Source organism: Aulonocara sp. 'chitande type north' Nkhata Bay, linkage group LG16 (genome assembly GCF_057382095.1).
Source record: "Aulonocara sp. 'chitande type north' Nkhata Bay isolate Kocher_YH1m ecotype deep benthic linkage group LG16, A_spYH_male_GT1.1, whole genome shotgun sequence".
NCBI lineage: Eukaryota > Metazoa > Chordata > Actinopteri > Cichliformes > Cichlidae > Aulonocara > Aulonocara sp. 'chitande type north' Nkhata Bay.
Genome location: NC_141359.1, coordinates 13911789 through 13928213, shown reverse-complemented (window position 1 = coordinate 13928213; position 16425 = coordinate 13911789).

Below are 16425 nucleotides of genomic sequence, written 5' to 3'. Positions count from 1 at the left end.
TGGTTAGTGAATTTCATTTATGAAACCTCAAGCTATTTTTTGCCATTACCATGCTGTTGTTTGGAGTCCAGACGTAATGAGCAAGGGGGGATCTAAGTGTGAAGTCCTACAGGGAAATTACATTCTCACCGGCCAGCTTGTGATTGACAAGTTGTTAGGCAATGGGCATACCCTGATTTCCTAATTTATCTACCTTTCTGACACTCGTAATAATTGTAGCATAATTTACAAAATGAACCTAATGTTGCATTCTGCACAATATGAGAGTAGCAATTGGCACCAGAAAGTGTTTACTGAAGACAGATACGGAAGAGCCCGCAATTATTTTCACATAGACTTTAAATCTATTGCAATGACTATGAGTCTTTTGCAGCTCTTGCCATAAGCCTTTCGTCCTTGTACAATCATTATAAAAACAATTCACCCGCATTGCTGCCAATAAGTTGAACTTGTTTCTGGTGGGTGTTGGACTTCAATACGCCTGCCCTTTGTAATTATCATCCATTTGTCATTTTCATGGATAGAATTTCATGGAGCGAAAAGTGGCAGAAAGCTTCCACTTTGGTGGCCTCAGAATCTCATATCTGCTTTTTGCAGTTGATATGGTTCTGTTGGGTTCATCATCAGCTTCAAAGCCAAGTGTGAAGTGGTAGGAATGAGAATCAGCATTTCAGTACCCTCTTCTCAAGAACGGCTCCCAAATGTCCTAAACCAAAAAGCAGAGTCCAACTTCACCCAGGCGGTTGGAACTGGTCAGGACTGAGGGAACTGGTCCAAACCAAAAACAGGGAGCAAGCGAGTCCGAAAACACAGAAAGTCATGGAGGATGACACCATAGCCAGCAGTGCAGGCGGGGCAGTTTTAGAGGCTGCCCGTGGGGTCAGGGGCGGAGACAGTGCAGGTAATGGGGCTGACCGCATGACCATCGGTAGAGACGGAACAGTTCAGGAGGCTGAAGGAAAGAGAAACACTAGGAGCACAGACCTCTGGCTCGAGTGGAGCAGGACCAGATGGCACAGCACAGACCTCTGACTCGGGCAGAGCAGGACCAGGAGGTTAAGTGCAGACCTCTGGAAACTCTCTGTCTATGGACAGGAACAGGTGCAGGAACATGCTGGACAGCAGCTGATCCCACCCAAAGAACTGACCTGGATGCTGGGACGGACTGGGTCTCCGCTGGCCTCATCCTGTGAACTGGAAAAGCTGCAGGGACTTGCTGAACACCAGCCACCCCCACCAGAGGAACTGGTATGGGTGCTGGAGAGAGCTGGGTCGCCCTGGGAGCAGGAACAGGTGCAGGAGATGGCTCAGGTGGAAGAACAGTCTTAGAAACATGCAAAGGTGGGGCCCAAAGTCTTCAGAGGGAGTTCCAGAGGGCAGACAGTCATAGTAATCACAAGCTTGGAAACAGAACCAGTCTTTTCATATTCTAGCACAAGTTCAAAGTAATCAGTCTTCAAAAAGGATAATTCAGTGCCCTTGGAAGTGAGTAGCTTGGGGAAGGAAAACACTGACTTTAGGGTCACTAGCCCAGCCTCTTTGCAGACTGATTTAAAATAAGGCAAATAATCGGCTGATTCGGATACACATTGCACTGGTTCAGGGTTGTGTTCAGAAATGAAGTCTCCTTACCTCATGGAGGGAATAATGGATGGATGGATGGAGAATTAACCTCACTGTCGCCCATTAAAAGATTCAAGTTCAAGGCACTTCTACTTCACTTTCAGATAAGAAGACTATATCCAACTTTCATATACACTCTACTGTACAGCAGAAACAAGCTGTTCTTGTTCACTCCCCATCTTAAAGTTTGCAGTTGCAAGGAGAAGGTTTAAGCAGCAGGTGGGCCGGAGCTGTTCTTAAGATTCCCAAATTAAGCATGTCTACAAAGCCAAGAGTAGAAAAAAATGGTGACAAACAAGCAACATTAGTAGTCTGAAGCCTGAGTTTTTGGCACACAGATATTATTTGTACACATACTGACCACATTATTTGAAACTTTAGCCATGTTTAATATGAACATCCAGCACTGTAACTATGTATTTAAAAAAATAAGGAAAACATAACAGGCCCACTTTTAGAAATTAAGTTGAGGTTTTTGTTAGAATGTCTTTCTTTCCAGTTGTTTTACCTTCAAGCAGTTGTCAGAGGACCACCCAGCCATTGTTTCGGAGGATGAGCTGTCCCCGAAGCAAGACCATTACCTCAGCAAATGGCAAAGCTACACAGACTAACACACACAAGCATGGATGCAGAGGCCTTCAAACATTTGGGAGACTCAGAGCTGGGGGATTCCCAGAGGGTGGTTCACAGTCAGAATGAGATCACTTCATGCTGTAGTGCTCCACACACACACTCACACCCCCCAAAACCTCTGGGTGAAAAATACATTGAAATATGTGCACTTGAGATACACCCCGACAGTCATACACAGCCATAAAATTCTGAAGAATATTAAATATCGGTTTGAAAAACATAAAGCATTTTGATATGTTGGAAAACACCTCCATTTGTTTTTATGGCTCTGGAGATTGGTTATATGAAAGACTATTTCACATCAAATTACAGTGTGAGCTCATGCGTGTTAAGGTCACACATCAACTTTGCTTTTCTGCTGCAGAACTGCTGTCTGCAGGCACAGGAAGGTGAATCTGCACTTCCAATCAGTCAGCCAGAAAAGAAAGAAAGAAGCACTGTATCAGAAGCTTATTAGCTAAATTGCATAACTCACACTCGAGAAATTATGTAAATTGCAAATCACGCAATATAAGGTCACATAAAAAGGTTAGAAAAAAAATGATAACTGTACTAGCATATTCATAACTGCAAGCTATGCTAATAGCAACAAGACTAAAAGTTTGTATCCATGCCGGGATCTCCTTAAACGGTTCAGATTGTAAATAAATTATAGATATAGCTGCCATGCTGTCATCTATCATTTTCAGGATTTTGCAGCATTGATGTTTTGTATTTTTATCTGTTTGTTTGTTTTTTATTGTTGTTGTTTTTTGTTTGTTTGTGCATTTGTCCAAATATGATCAAGAAAATCATAAACATAAATAATGACAGTGGTCAAAATGATTAAACATAAGATTTGTCACTGTTAAGGAATATTTCCTCCCCTCCGTCTCCAAGTGTATACTAGTAGGAGATCAGGTGAATGTTGGGGTTCTCTCTCTCTAATACTTTAATGAAGGGTGGCTGTAGCTCAGGTGGCAGAGCAGGTCAGCCACTAATCAGAAGGTCGGTGGTTCGATCCCAGGCTACCTCCTGGCTGCATGCCAAATATCCTTGGGCAAGATACTAACCCCATGTTTGCCTACTGGTGGCGGTCAGAGGGCCCGGTGGCGCCAGTGTCCGGCAGCCTCGCCTCTGTCAGTGCGCCCCAGGGCAGCTGTGGCTACAATGTAGCTTGCCATCGCCAGTGTGTGAATGTGTGTGTGAATGGGTGAATGACTGAATGTAGTGTGAAGCGCTTTGGGGTCCTTAGGGACTAGAAAAGCGCTATACAAATGCAGGCCATTTACCATTTAATGCATCTTCAGGCAGCTGTTGTGAATTACACTGCACTACATGAATGACACTGAATTTAACTGAAGACACAAGTTTCCATTCTGAATAGTGTCTTTAAATAATAAAAAAAAATCAATTAAAGTTCAGTCAGCTTATTATTTCAAATTAGAAAAGCTATTGATTATAGCTTGTAGTTTAACATATCATTTCGCAACACTGTTATTACACTATCAATAGAAAACTTTAAACAAAATCTCAGAGACCACAAACCTCTGCCAAGGCAGTATTTACTTTCAAGGAAATAATTTAGTATTTTGTATATATTCATTTGGTTTTCTTTGTTCTTTTTAAACATACGTTAAGACGTTTATAATGCAGTAAATGAGGAAAGGGAAGCGGTGCACATATTTACTTTAATTACAGAAACCTTCTGAAACAGGTATTAATTTGTAAATAACTGGAGATTAATGACCACTGCTTATGAAATATTATACTGCAGTATATTTCTACCTAGGCATATAGAAGACATTTTGAGGTCAACCTGAAACGTAAAAGTGAGGTCAGAGGTCAAATCTGACATGACATTTGGACACAAACTATAATGTGATGTTTAGAATCCCCATACAACAATATCATTTTATAAATATTACCACTACAAATAAAGGACGTGGATAAAAGACATTTTATGAAAATTTGACCTTATTTGACCTTGAAGAAGAGGCCAGAGGTCCAAAGTAAGTGATATTTAGAATCCTCATATATTGTTCCCTCTATGCCTAAATGCAAAAAATGGCAGTAAGCTCTGTTTAGCATTGTTATCAATTTTACCTTCAGATCAATCTTTTGATCTTTAAGGAGAGATCAGAGGTCAAATAAGAATTGCTATTTTAAATCTTTATTGTATGTTGACAACATACACCCCATTTGTAAGAATCATACTGTCTAGGTTATAAGGCTTTGTCAGTTTTCAACCAATAAATCATGAAGTTGACCTTCAAAATTTTAATTGTCCATTAACATGAGCCCACTGTACACACCTACAAAGTTTTATCAGAATTTGATTTGCAGACAGAAAGAATAACACACACACAGACACATTAACATAAAATCAAATTTTTTATTTTTAAAAATCACACTGTCCATACACTACTATTTTGAACTCTAGTCTCTAGTGATATAAATAAATAAATTGTACTGTTCAGTTTGTACTGCTGCTCATTCCTGTGCAATATCCCATCTGCCCCCCCGGTCACATTCCTGTTTAAGATTTTCTTTATTTAATCACTAGTGTGTACATAGATTTATATATACATATATATATTTAGTCAGTTAACTGGAAATCTCTCTTTTTTTTCTTTTACTACATCTTGTTAATATTTTGCTCTTGATTTTTCTATTTATTTTTTATTATTTTATCTTTTTTCTTCTACTGTACCATTCTGCTGAGTGACTGTCTTCTGCTCGTCAACTACATTTCATTGCAATGTTGACCCTGTGCTAACTTGCATATGACAAATAAAACTGAAAACTGAATAAATAATTTAAAAAAATTAATAATCTAAGCATATGCATGCAGCAGTGTTGTGTTGTGTAATGTTGTGTAGTGATGTCTTGATAAAAAAAGGTTTTCTTTGTAAAGTTTTTTAAGATATCAGCTTCCTAAAATTCTGCCACCACCACAATACACAGAGTTGGCGGGGGGCTTGCTTTTGTAAAACATCAGCAGCAATGGTTCTTCCCAGAAACAAAATCCTGGTTACACTGGCTAATCCACAGACCTCACTGGACAACTTGCAATGGGACTATTTCTTCAGTAGAAAGTAGTTCCAATGAAAACTGTTCACAGTGAGGTCTGTGGATTATCCTGAGCAACCAAGACATTCTTTCTAGAAATAGATGTTCCACTTAAGTTTTTCAATTGTAATTTTTCAACACTTTAAGCACCGCAAGCAGAATTCCAGTCACCTCCATTGTATCGGGGGTGGTGATGGAAAACTCGCTGGATATTTCAAAACTTCAGTACATAAAACCAAAACTATCTGCATCGTTTGCTGTAAGTAAGATGTTTTTAGTGTTAGTTTGTGTGTGTGTATGTGTGCGTGTGTTACTGAAATACTGACCGTTTAAATTATTTGTACCTAATGCGTCAAGTTGTAACTGGCTGCGTTTGGCCAAAGATACAACAAAAAATGATTTACGGATCCAGGAGAGAAGTCTGACACTGTGCAGTCTGGTTTTGATAACACCCTTCATGCTCCTGTTAGACTTTACTTTTGGGGCGTTGTGGTGTGAAGTCTTTACTAACTGTCATAAAACATTTCCTATGGTGAGGAATGAGAGGTGTATTTCAGGGTGCTGCTAAACCTCAGACTGACCTGGGAAAAGCATGCTAGGCGTGGAACTCAGTCATGTAAAGATCAGCTAAAAATGTTTGAACACATGTATTCAAATAGACATACACAGGAATGTGTGCATGCAATGTGCAAACGGACACTCCTGTTCTTACTTTGTATCCCTCCTCCCTCACTCTCTTTCTCACACATGCACACACGCACATAATATGCACTCACAAACAATGTCAAACCACTACTGAGTCACTTTGCTTCCTGAGGGAAAAATTGGCTCCACAAGGAGGGCAGTGAAGGCACTCCTCGCCTGTTGGCCGATAGCGCTGACAGCAGCACATGTCTTGTGTGTTCCCATACCCTGTGCTCCACTCTGCTCACACGGCATTCGCGACCTCAAAATGTGAAGTACTTTACAAAGAAGAAATAGGCAGATGGTAAGATTTTTTTCTCCATCATGCAACAACATCCTGATTTGGATTAGATTCTTTCTGCAGCAGAACATCACATTTTCAGTATTTAAAATATTTTCACAGTACTATGTACTGGGCGGCATGTACAGTGGTTAGCATTGTCGCCTTACAGCAAGAGAACATTCTGGGTTTGGCTTTGGGCCTTTCCCTGTGGAGGTTGCATGATCTCCTTGTGACTATGTGGGGTTTTTTTCCCAGACATCCAAAGACATCCATGCAAGGTTAACTGTTTGTTTTAAACTGGTCTAAATGTTCATATTGCATTAGTCACAACATTAACCTGTCCAGGGTGTAGCGTTCATCTCAACCAATGACCCTAGGCATGGATACACTGCTCTCCCAAGCCTGGTTATATAAGCGTACAAGAAAATGTATGGGTCATATATTATACACATGTTCCTGGCTATTAATTTACTAGTTGATAAAATGGGAGCAAAAAAAAATCTGATTAGGGACTAATCTAGAAGTCATAAAAAACATGAAACAATCAACATCTGATGCTATTTATTCTAAAGTACACATTGTATGTGTAGTTAAGAACCATTTGAGTCTTTAATAATTAAATCATATTTGACATGTTGGGCAGCACCATGGTGTGGTGGCAGTGGTGCTGGCTCACTGCAAAATGTTTCTGGGTTCAAGTCCACCATCTGGCCAGGGACTTTCTGTGTGGCATTTGCGTGTTCTCCCCTTGCGGGAGGCGGGGTAAAGCCTGGGACAGGTCGTCTATAAATCAATCAGGGCTCTAACATTTGAAAGCGTATGTAAACATGCTAATTTTTTCCTGACAAGGTTGCAGTTACTTATTATCAGCAGATTAGACATGCGAACCCTCCCATCTCCTACGAATATGTAGGACTATTTTCTTCCATTTGTGCTATCTCTCTTAAATTAGAAATATCCTGTCTCAGAGTGATGCTGAAAAACTAGTTCATGCATTTATTACTTCTAGGCTGGACTACTGTAATTTATTATTATGAGGATGTCCTAAAACCTTGAAAAGCCTTCAGTTAATACAAAATGCTGCAGCAAGACTACTGACAAGCACTAGAAAGAGAGAGCATATTTCTTCTTTATTGGCTTCCCTTCACTCGCTCCCTGTTAAATCCAGAATTGAATTCAAAATCCTGCTCCTCACATACAAGGTCTTAAATAATCAGGCTCCATCTTATCTTAACTCTTAATCCTCCCTTAATTATGCTGCAATAGGTATAGGCTGCTGGGCTATGATGCATTGAGTATTTCTTCTTCAGTCATGTGTTAATAGACCTCTCTGCACTGAATCATACTTGTTATTAATCTCTGGCTCTCTTCCACATCATGTCTTTTATCCTCTCTTCCTTCTCTCATTCCAACCAGTCGTGATAGATGGCCACCCCTCCCTGAGCCTGGTTCTGCTGGAGGTTTCTTCCAGTTAAAACTGAGCTTTTCCTTTCCACTGTGCAAAGTGCTTGCTCGTAGGGGGTCATATGATTGCAAACAGTAGCTAACAGTGGCAAAATCAGCAGCACTACTGGCAGTTTAGCATATTCCCAAGAGCTCCTGTACCGGAGCTTTTTCAAGGCCTACTGGCAGATTCCCTTGTCTGTGGAGTCCAAGGAAAAAACGGCCTTCTCCTCTTCGTATGGTTTGAAGCAATTTGTCACATTTGTGTTCGGCTTGTTTGTAGCCCTAGCCACCTTTCAACGCCTCATGGAACAGGTGCTGCACTGGTAAGCTGCTTATGCTGCTGCTTTTTTGGATGACATCATCACCTGAGCAGAGCATGTGCAGTAGGTGGCTGCAATCTTAATAATGTTAAGTCTTTTATTCTTACAGTTTTATGCTTTTGCATGCTTTTATTGTGACATTTGTTTGACTTGTTTCCGGGAGACTCCTCATCCCCCTTATCACTAATTTTACACAACTGTGAGAGTTCATGCCCTGGAAAGACTCTGCCATTGACAAATCATTGGCCTTCACTGAAGGCCAATAAGAGGGTCTGGCAGGAGGATTAGAGCGGAGTCATTGGGTGGTGAATGTTTTATTGTTTTTATATATTTACATTTTTGTTTTCCCTGGCCAGGGTTGTTTTATTGCTTGCTTTTATGTTAAATAAATTGTATTTTAGTTTTATTTCTCTACTGCCTTGGCTCCCCCACTGCTCGTCCTGTTTTAGACAGGTTTCCCTTCTGATAGAACCGTGTGACAAAAATGTCTCAAGTAGAATCTTTGGGTATCTGTACTTGTACTTGAGTATTTCTAACTGTTAATTCTTCTATTTTACAAGAATTTCTCTACTTTCTACTACTTACATTGTCAAAACAGGCTTGCTACTTTAGGCTTAAGATCTTTAAGGGGTTTTTCTCTTTATTATTGTAGTTGTCTCTTCAGCTCTGCCACCTCGAATCTGACCTCCTGTCTCTTTTTTGGTATCACTGTCTCCAAACCATACATTGTAGCAAGTGTCTTTACCACCTTTAAAATCTTCTGTGAAACACCATAACAGACCTGAAGCCATATTTGTGCTTTGCAGCATACTTTACTTGCACACGGTTGCTGAATGTACATACAAACGGCTGCAGCAGCCACTTCTCCAATGGTGACAGCGAAGCTGGTCCATCGGTGGGCCGCGTGGCAAGCAGTAGCGGCGTGGCATTGGGGCGGCGTGGCTCACGGGCAGCCAGGTGTGCATCCGGCGCACGGGACCACGAGGTGCTCCGGCCTCAGGTGGAGGTGAGGCTGGTCTGGCCCTCATGCCGACCTCGGTCTTACATTCAGGCTCCGCTGGCACGGGAACCTCCATGTCCTCGTGCGACTCCTCCACTGTTCGGGGCTGAAGCAGCCCCTCGTGCGGCTCCTCCACGCCAGTGCCGTGACACACTCCCTCTTCTTTGCAGTGTATACTTCTACGTCTTTAGGCTCTCTTCCACTTGCTCACTACTACTCCCTATTCACACTGTTGCCAACAGTGTTGGTCAAGTTACTTGAAAAAAGTAATTCGTTACTAATTACTGATTACTGAAAAGAATTTCAGCCCAATTCTATTTTTTATGCATTATCCATCACATAAAATTGAATCAAATTTGTTGCGGGTTTCTGTCATGGCGATAGCCAGCTACCGTGCTCGAGTGGCTTGGTAGGCTGTGCTCCAATGGCGTATTGCTCACGTTCGCCGGCTTACACGCCAGTCGGACCTCGTTGTGGACAGTGAGAATTCTCCAGCCTAGTGTAGTCAGTTTTCTGTCTGGAATGTTGCCTGCAGTGCACTGTTCACACAACCAGCGGGGCTCCTGTCATTGCACGAGCGGGGCGGCTTCCCGGCTCTGACTGCTGCTACTGCTGCTGCCGCAGCTGCAGGCTGTGTTCCCCTGGCGTATTGCCCATGCTTCGCCGGTTTATGCGCCAGTCAGACCTCACTGTGTCTGATACATCAACCTGCGAGCGTGTGTGTTCCAGCCTGCGTTACCGGCTGTGCACAAGTGTATCGTCCCCGAGTTCACTCTTGCAGCTCCCCTGTCTGTGGACAGTGCTTAGCGGCCGCTTGGCCTTGGGGCGACCTTCGAGTCGCATCCCTAGCTTGGCCCTCCACTGCAGCAGGTGCACTGCAGCTGCAGGCTGTGTTCCCCTGGTGTGTTGCCCGGATTCGCCGGCTTACGCACCAGTTGGGCCTTGCTTTGTCTGATACCTCAGCCAGCGAGTGAGTGTTCTCCAGTCCGCAGCGCTGTCTCCCTGTCTGGCATTGCCCGCTTCTTGCAGGGTTGCGCGGCCAGTGGGGTCCCCACTCAGCGGCTCAGTGAGCTACGCTTCCTCTCCTCACTCTGCTCCTGGGACTCTGGGTTCCACAGCTGGAGATCCTTGGGAAGCATGCAAGTGGGCTCATCCTAGCTGACCGCCCGTGCTTTCTGGCATGCTAACTGCGTTTGACCTGCTACTGCAGACTGTGTTCCCCTGGCGTGTTGCCCGCTTTGCCGGCTTACACGCCAGTCGGACTGCGCTGTGGTGAGTGAGAGTTCTCCAGCCTGTCTTTCTGTGGCGTGTGTATGTCGGTACATTTGTCAATGGTTCATTGGCACCTTCACTCTCGGCGGTTCGGTTGCACTGTCTCCTCGCAGGGTGTCTTACAGAGTTACCCCGTACATATGGAATATGTAACAGTGTGGAGAGATAGTCTCGATATGTAAGAGAACGTACGGTTACTGTGTAACCTGGGTTCTCTTAGTGAGAGACTCTCCACCGTCAGGCTGCTCGGAGACGCGTTCCAATCAAACTATCACCAATGTCACGTCTGCACAGCTGGTTTATACGTGAGCTGTGGGGCGGGGACGGGTGAGCCAGGATGTCTTAAAGAAGTATCCACGTGCCACGACCAAGGAGGGTCGTACCCCGTACATATGGAATATGTAACTGTGTGGAGAAATAGTCTCTCACTTAGGCTACGTTCACACTGCAGGTCTTAATGCTCAATTCGATTTTTTGATCAAATCCGATTTTTTTGTCTGCTTGTTCACACTACAAATAAAATGCGACAGCAAACGCTCTCTAGTGTGAACCTTCAAAGCGGCCCGCATGCGCAAAAGAAGACATCACACACAACATGCTCTGTTTAGACCCAGAGCAAACAATATTGTTTGACTGATGGCCCTTAATATAAAGACCCAATTTTTGCTTTAAGTTATTTTGTTATTTACAAATAACCTAATAATTATCCTTATTGCTGTTTTAGAGGAGCGGTGCTTCAAAGGATAGTTGCAGATTCCTGTCAGAATCTGCAGATTATACAGTATAAATAAAATGTTCACGTTTCTCCAACGTTGTCTTCCCAACAGTTTCACTGACATCTACGCTGGATGGCCAGGAAGCGTTCACATTGTCTTCTCGTGCGCTTCTCCGGAGCTGATAATTGGCGTCTGTCTTGTGTCAGTGACATAAAAGACGGATTTAATGTGACATGACCAGCAGTCACTTTCTAAAACATCGGATATGTATCGGATTCAGTACCACATACGAAAGTGACCCAGATCAAATTTGAAAATATCGGATTTGTGCCGTTCACACTGTCACACCATGATTGGATATGGGTCGCATAGGGTCAAAAAAATCTCTGGTTGGTAACATCTTAGTCCAGAAAAAAGTAATTGACATCTATCAGTCTTAAAAGAAAAGCCATTTCTACAACTTAGGGGCTCCAGCAAACCCCCGGTGAGATCCATTACACAAACTGAGGAAACTAGGGACAGTGGTGAACCTTCTAAGGAGTGGCTGGGCTACCAAACAAAAACAATATCTTAAAAACCACAAACCTCATTTGCCTCAGTTAATTTTAATATTCTTGGTTTAACAATAAGAAGCAAACTGGAAAAATTGGCATCCATGGCAGAGTTTCAAAGCCAAAACCACTGCTGGCCAAAAAGGACGCAAAGACTCATTTCACAAAAAAACAAAAACAAAACATTTTCATGTTCTCCAAGACTTTTGGGATAACATCGTGGACTAACAAGACAAAAAGTTTTGGAAGATTTGAGTCCCATTCCATCTGACGTAAAACTAACACAGCTATTTATAAAAAAAAAAAAAAAGAACATTGAACCAACAGTCATTCAACAGTCAGACATGGTAGTTGCAGTGTGATATACTGAGGTTGCTTTGCTGCTTCAGGACCTGGACAACTTATTGTAATTGACCGAACCACGACTTTTGCTCTCTACTAGAAAATCCTAAAGGAGAATTTCAATTTGTGTATGAAGTTCACTTGGGTTATGCAGCAAACATGTAAACTGTTTTTGTGCAGTTTGTGACACAATGGGTCTGCTAGAAAGTTACAGCCGCCAAAAGTTGGGTTACATCAAGGGTAGCTGAGATCAATTTAAAGTTGATGATACCAATCAGATTCAGATTTTTTGTGACGTCTAACCTTCAACACAGCTGTTTTCACATTATGTTAAATTCAGTGTGATTATGTTGATCGTACCCACTCACCAAATTCTACCATTTATACAAGCTTCACATTGTCTTGCATTTAAGGGCCCAGGTTTTAATTTTAAGTAAAAAAACAACAGAAGTATGACAGAAGAAAGTCGGGATTCACAACCTAGCCTGACAGGACATGAAAAAACTAATTTACTGTAAACACACAAAAAGAGACAAGGTTGTTATGTTGGGAGGGATACGAAGGATCCTGCCACAAAAGTATGCAGAGTTAGTAGCTCTTCATCCCCAGTAGTTCCCTGTGTGGTCTGCATTTTGTGTCTAGTGTTACACAGGGCTCATTTAATCCGGCACCTATTACACAGACATAGCCAGGGTATAAGCACAGATATTACTCGCTAATGATGATTTATAGGCTAATTCAAAGCTCTCTGACATCCTAGAAAACACAAAGCAGTAAGATAATATACATTCGTGGGGTTTCACTAAATCTTTTGGCTTTTGGATACATCCAAGTCAGTGACACAGTTTTACTGCCTGAGTGCTTTTTACTTGCACTAAAAAAATCCATAGGGTAAAAAAATGTAACTAAAACGAGAACCTTTGCACAAATTTTAATGCTATCAAAGCAAAAGAAATGTCAGTCAGAGTTAGCAAAGTTCCCACAAACTGTAGATGGAGGATGTGCATGGATCAAGAATAACACTGGCAAAGATGAGGAAGCACCCTGACCTCAGACTGATTTGTTCATCTATTCACGTCTAATGAACATGACTCACCCGTGTTTAGAATGGCTGACTCCACTCTAATCTTGAGTATTATGGCAGGTTACAAGTTCAGTTCCTTAAAAGATCCAGATACTTGGGTGAGGCTAAGGTGAAAGGCATCTGGGTTCAGAGCTCACGCAGATGTGCATGCATACACACACACACACACACACACACCAATATGATGCAAGAACAGTTCAAATATATATGCAGAGAGGTTAAAATGCACTACTGGAGAAACACATGTTCTAGCAATTTATCCCTCGTGCAAAAAAGCCAAAATAACATATTGCCAGCTTAACAACCGTCAACAGCATGACCAGAGGCCATGTTATTATCAGACTGGTTCTAAGTTTCCTCCACCCACAGAATGGTTTGCTCGGGGCCCCGTTTCTATTTTATTGCTTATACTCAGGCACAAACAAACACATGCTAACACAAAAGCAGTGGGATGAAAATGACTGAAACCACTAATCATTTCAGGACCACTGTGTCAATTCCCACTCAACTTTAAGGAGAGAGATGTAAAGAGAAATACAGAGAGACAGTTATTTGTTCTGTTGAACCTGGTTTCAGCTTCACATCCTAACCCCCACACCCATACATAGAAATAATGTTTGCGTTGATCTTTTCATTTGGCATGTCCACAGTTATGCCATCATCATTGTTGAGCAGGGTGTTAATCTGTTTTGTGGCTAGTGCTCTACACTATTCTGAGAGAAGATTTGGGAATTGATTGGGCAAGACAAACATAGACAGACAGACAGACAGATGGATAGGGAGATGACAAAGTTTACAAACTAACTTGTGATGCAGACCTACAGTGCAGTGTGGCTGGTTAGTGCAGCGTACAGTATGTGGTCCAGTGGGAGTTGACTAGGAGGATAATTAGAGGCTTGTATAAAGTGAAACAGACCTTACAGTAACAAGGCTGTGACTGTGACAGATTGATGGCGTGTAATGGAAGGTTATGACAACACTGGAGGTCTTCCTCATGAATGGATGAGCATTTTACCTAATGTAGTGCAGTGGGTAATGTATGTGAAGTGTCCCTGAGTCTGGGAAAGAACTTTGGGAAAATCCCACGGGGTTTAAAATGTGCACATGAAGCACACATCTGGTTGGTGCACTGAGACATTTCATATTTATAGAGATAACAATTCCCCCCACTTGTTAGTTTAAATAAAACAGCTCAAAAATTAGTAACTTGAAAATTGTTGTAAAGTAAAAACTGGGTTTTCCTAAGCTGTTCAGTACTAAAGAAGGAACATTCACAGTAATTTAATTTCAAGTTCACTTGATTCAATTTTATTTATATAATGCCATGTCACAAAAACAGTTGCCTCAATAATACAATAATACAGCAAAAACCCTAACAGTCAGAAGACCCCCTATTAGCAAACACTTGGTGACAGTGGGAAGGAAAAACTACACTTTAATGGGAAAGGTTCTTAGTCAGTTTTGGTATCTCTTGAAAGTAAGACTGTTGTTGTTAGAAATATAGTTTATGTTTTATGTGTTCCAGATTTTACTTTTACCCACAACCCACCTTGTATCTTTTTGCATATTTGGGTTCGATTTTTCTCTCATGTTACTTCCTGTGTTATTTTGGTAGCCATTTATCTTATGAACCTTGTATTTATTCAGACTTCCCTCAATTCACAGTCCTTGATTAGTTTTTGCTACTGTTGTTTCCATTTTACTAAAGCGTATACTGTAGTTAGGGCTGGATTAGGTGACCCTGAATCCTCCCTTAGTTATGCTCACTATGTGTTAATAGACCTTTCTGCATTGAATGATACTTGATATTCATCTCTGGCTCTCTTCCAAAGCATGTCTTTTATCCTGTCTTCCTCTCCTCACCTCAACTGGTCGCAGTAGATGGATGCTCCTCCCTGAGCCTGGTTCTGGTGGAGATTTCTTCCTGTCAAAAGGGAGTTTTTCCTTCCCACTGTTGCCAAAGTGCTTGCTCATAGGGATCATCTGATTGTTGGGGTTTTCTCTGTATCTATTATTGTAGAGCCTACCTTACAATATAAAGCACCTGTGGGTGAACCCCCACAAGGCAATGGGCCCTGATGGAGAGGATTCTAAAGACCTGCACTGAACAATTAGCAGGCATGTACACTGGCATCTTCAGCAGGCCTCTAAGAAATGCAGTTCAAGGTTCAAGGTTCTTTATTTGTCACATGCATAGTTATACAAGTATAACACACAGTGAAATGTAGCCTGACACGCTCCTCGACATGTGCAAAAATTGGGGGGGGGGGGGGGGGGGGGGGGTGTAGAGGAAGAACATACATATATATATATATATATATATATATATATATATATATATATATATATATATATATATATATATTATATTATATTATATACACTGGGTGAATGTGCAGTAGTAGCAGCAAGCAGGTGAATTCTGTATATTAATATGAATAGATATCTGACTATTTTACAGGATAGACAATATAAACATATTTAAAATTAAAGGAATTTGAAATGTACATTGTGCCTTGGTTTAGAGTGTCTGGAAGAGTCCTGTCTCAGTCAATTATAGATGATGTGAGAGGGCGGGTGTGTGTGTTTAGGACACGGATGGCTTGGGGATAGAAGCTCCTCTTGAGTCTCTCTGTCCTTGCCCGGAAGATGCAGAACCTTCTACCAGATTGCAGAAGTTCCATGCACATTCAAAGCATCCATCATCATCCTGGGCCCATAAAACCATACCCATCCATCGTGAATGACTCTAGGCTAGTGACACTCATACCAGTGGCCCAGACGCATTTAATCCACTACAGTTTCCCTAGTGCTCCAACAGATCAGTGGATGATGCACTCTACCACACTGTACAACACCTGGACAGACAATTTAAAGTTAAACAGTAATAGTTAAATGACTGCATGCTGAAGAAGTGTTCCATCCTCCATCCATCAAGTACAAATTATTAACAACAGACAAATTTCCACAAGTATACTCCTCAGATATTTAGGTAGCATTTAAGATGTTAAAATTAAGTTAACTGGACTCATTTTATTTAAGTAGGGGCATAGTTGTGTTTACAGTGAAGTAAATAAAATGCAGGAAAATGATAAGTTACCTTCTTGTTATTCCCTATGTTAAGAGTGAGACAAATTTCTCCCTGTCTAACAGTGGTGTGGCACAGCAGAAAGATCCCATATCAAGCTACACATTATGAAGGATTAATGGAATATGAAAAACCTCTGTGGGAAACCAATTTGCCCAGTTTCTGTGGTAAAATAGAAACAATTCAGACAGTTTCAGAGCTAGATACATTTACTCTTGTACAGAAGCCTGATAACATTTCCAAACATCCAAATTGCTCATGCTGAAATCAAAAAGATTTGTGACATGGAGGCAGCCCAAAGAAGGCTTGATTCAGGAGCAAAGAATAGTACA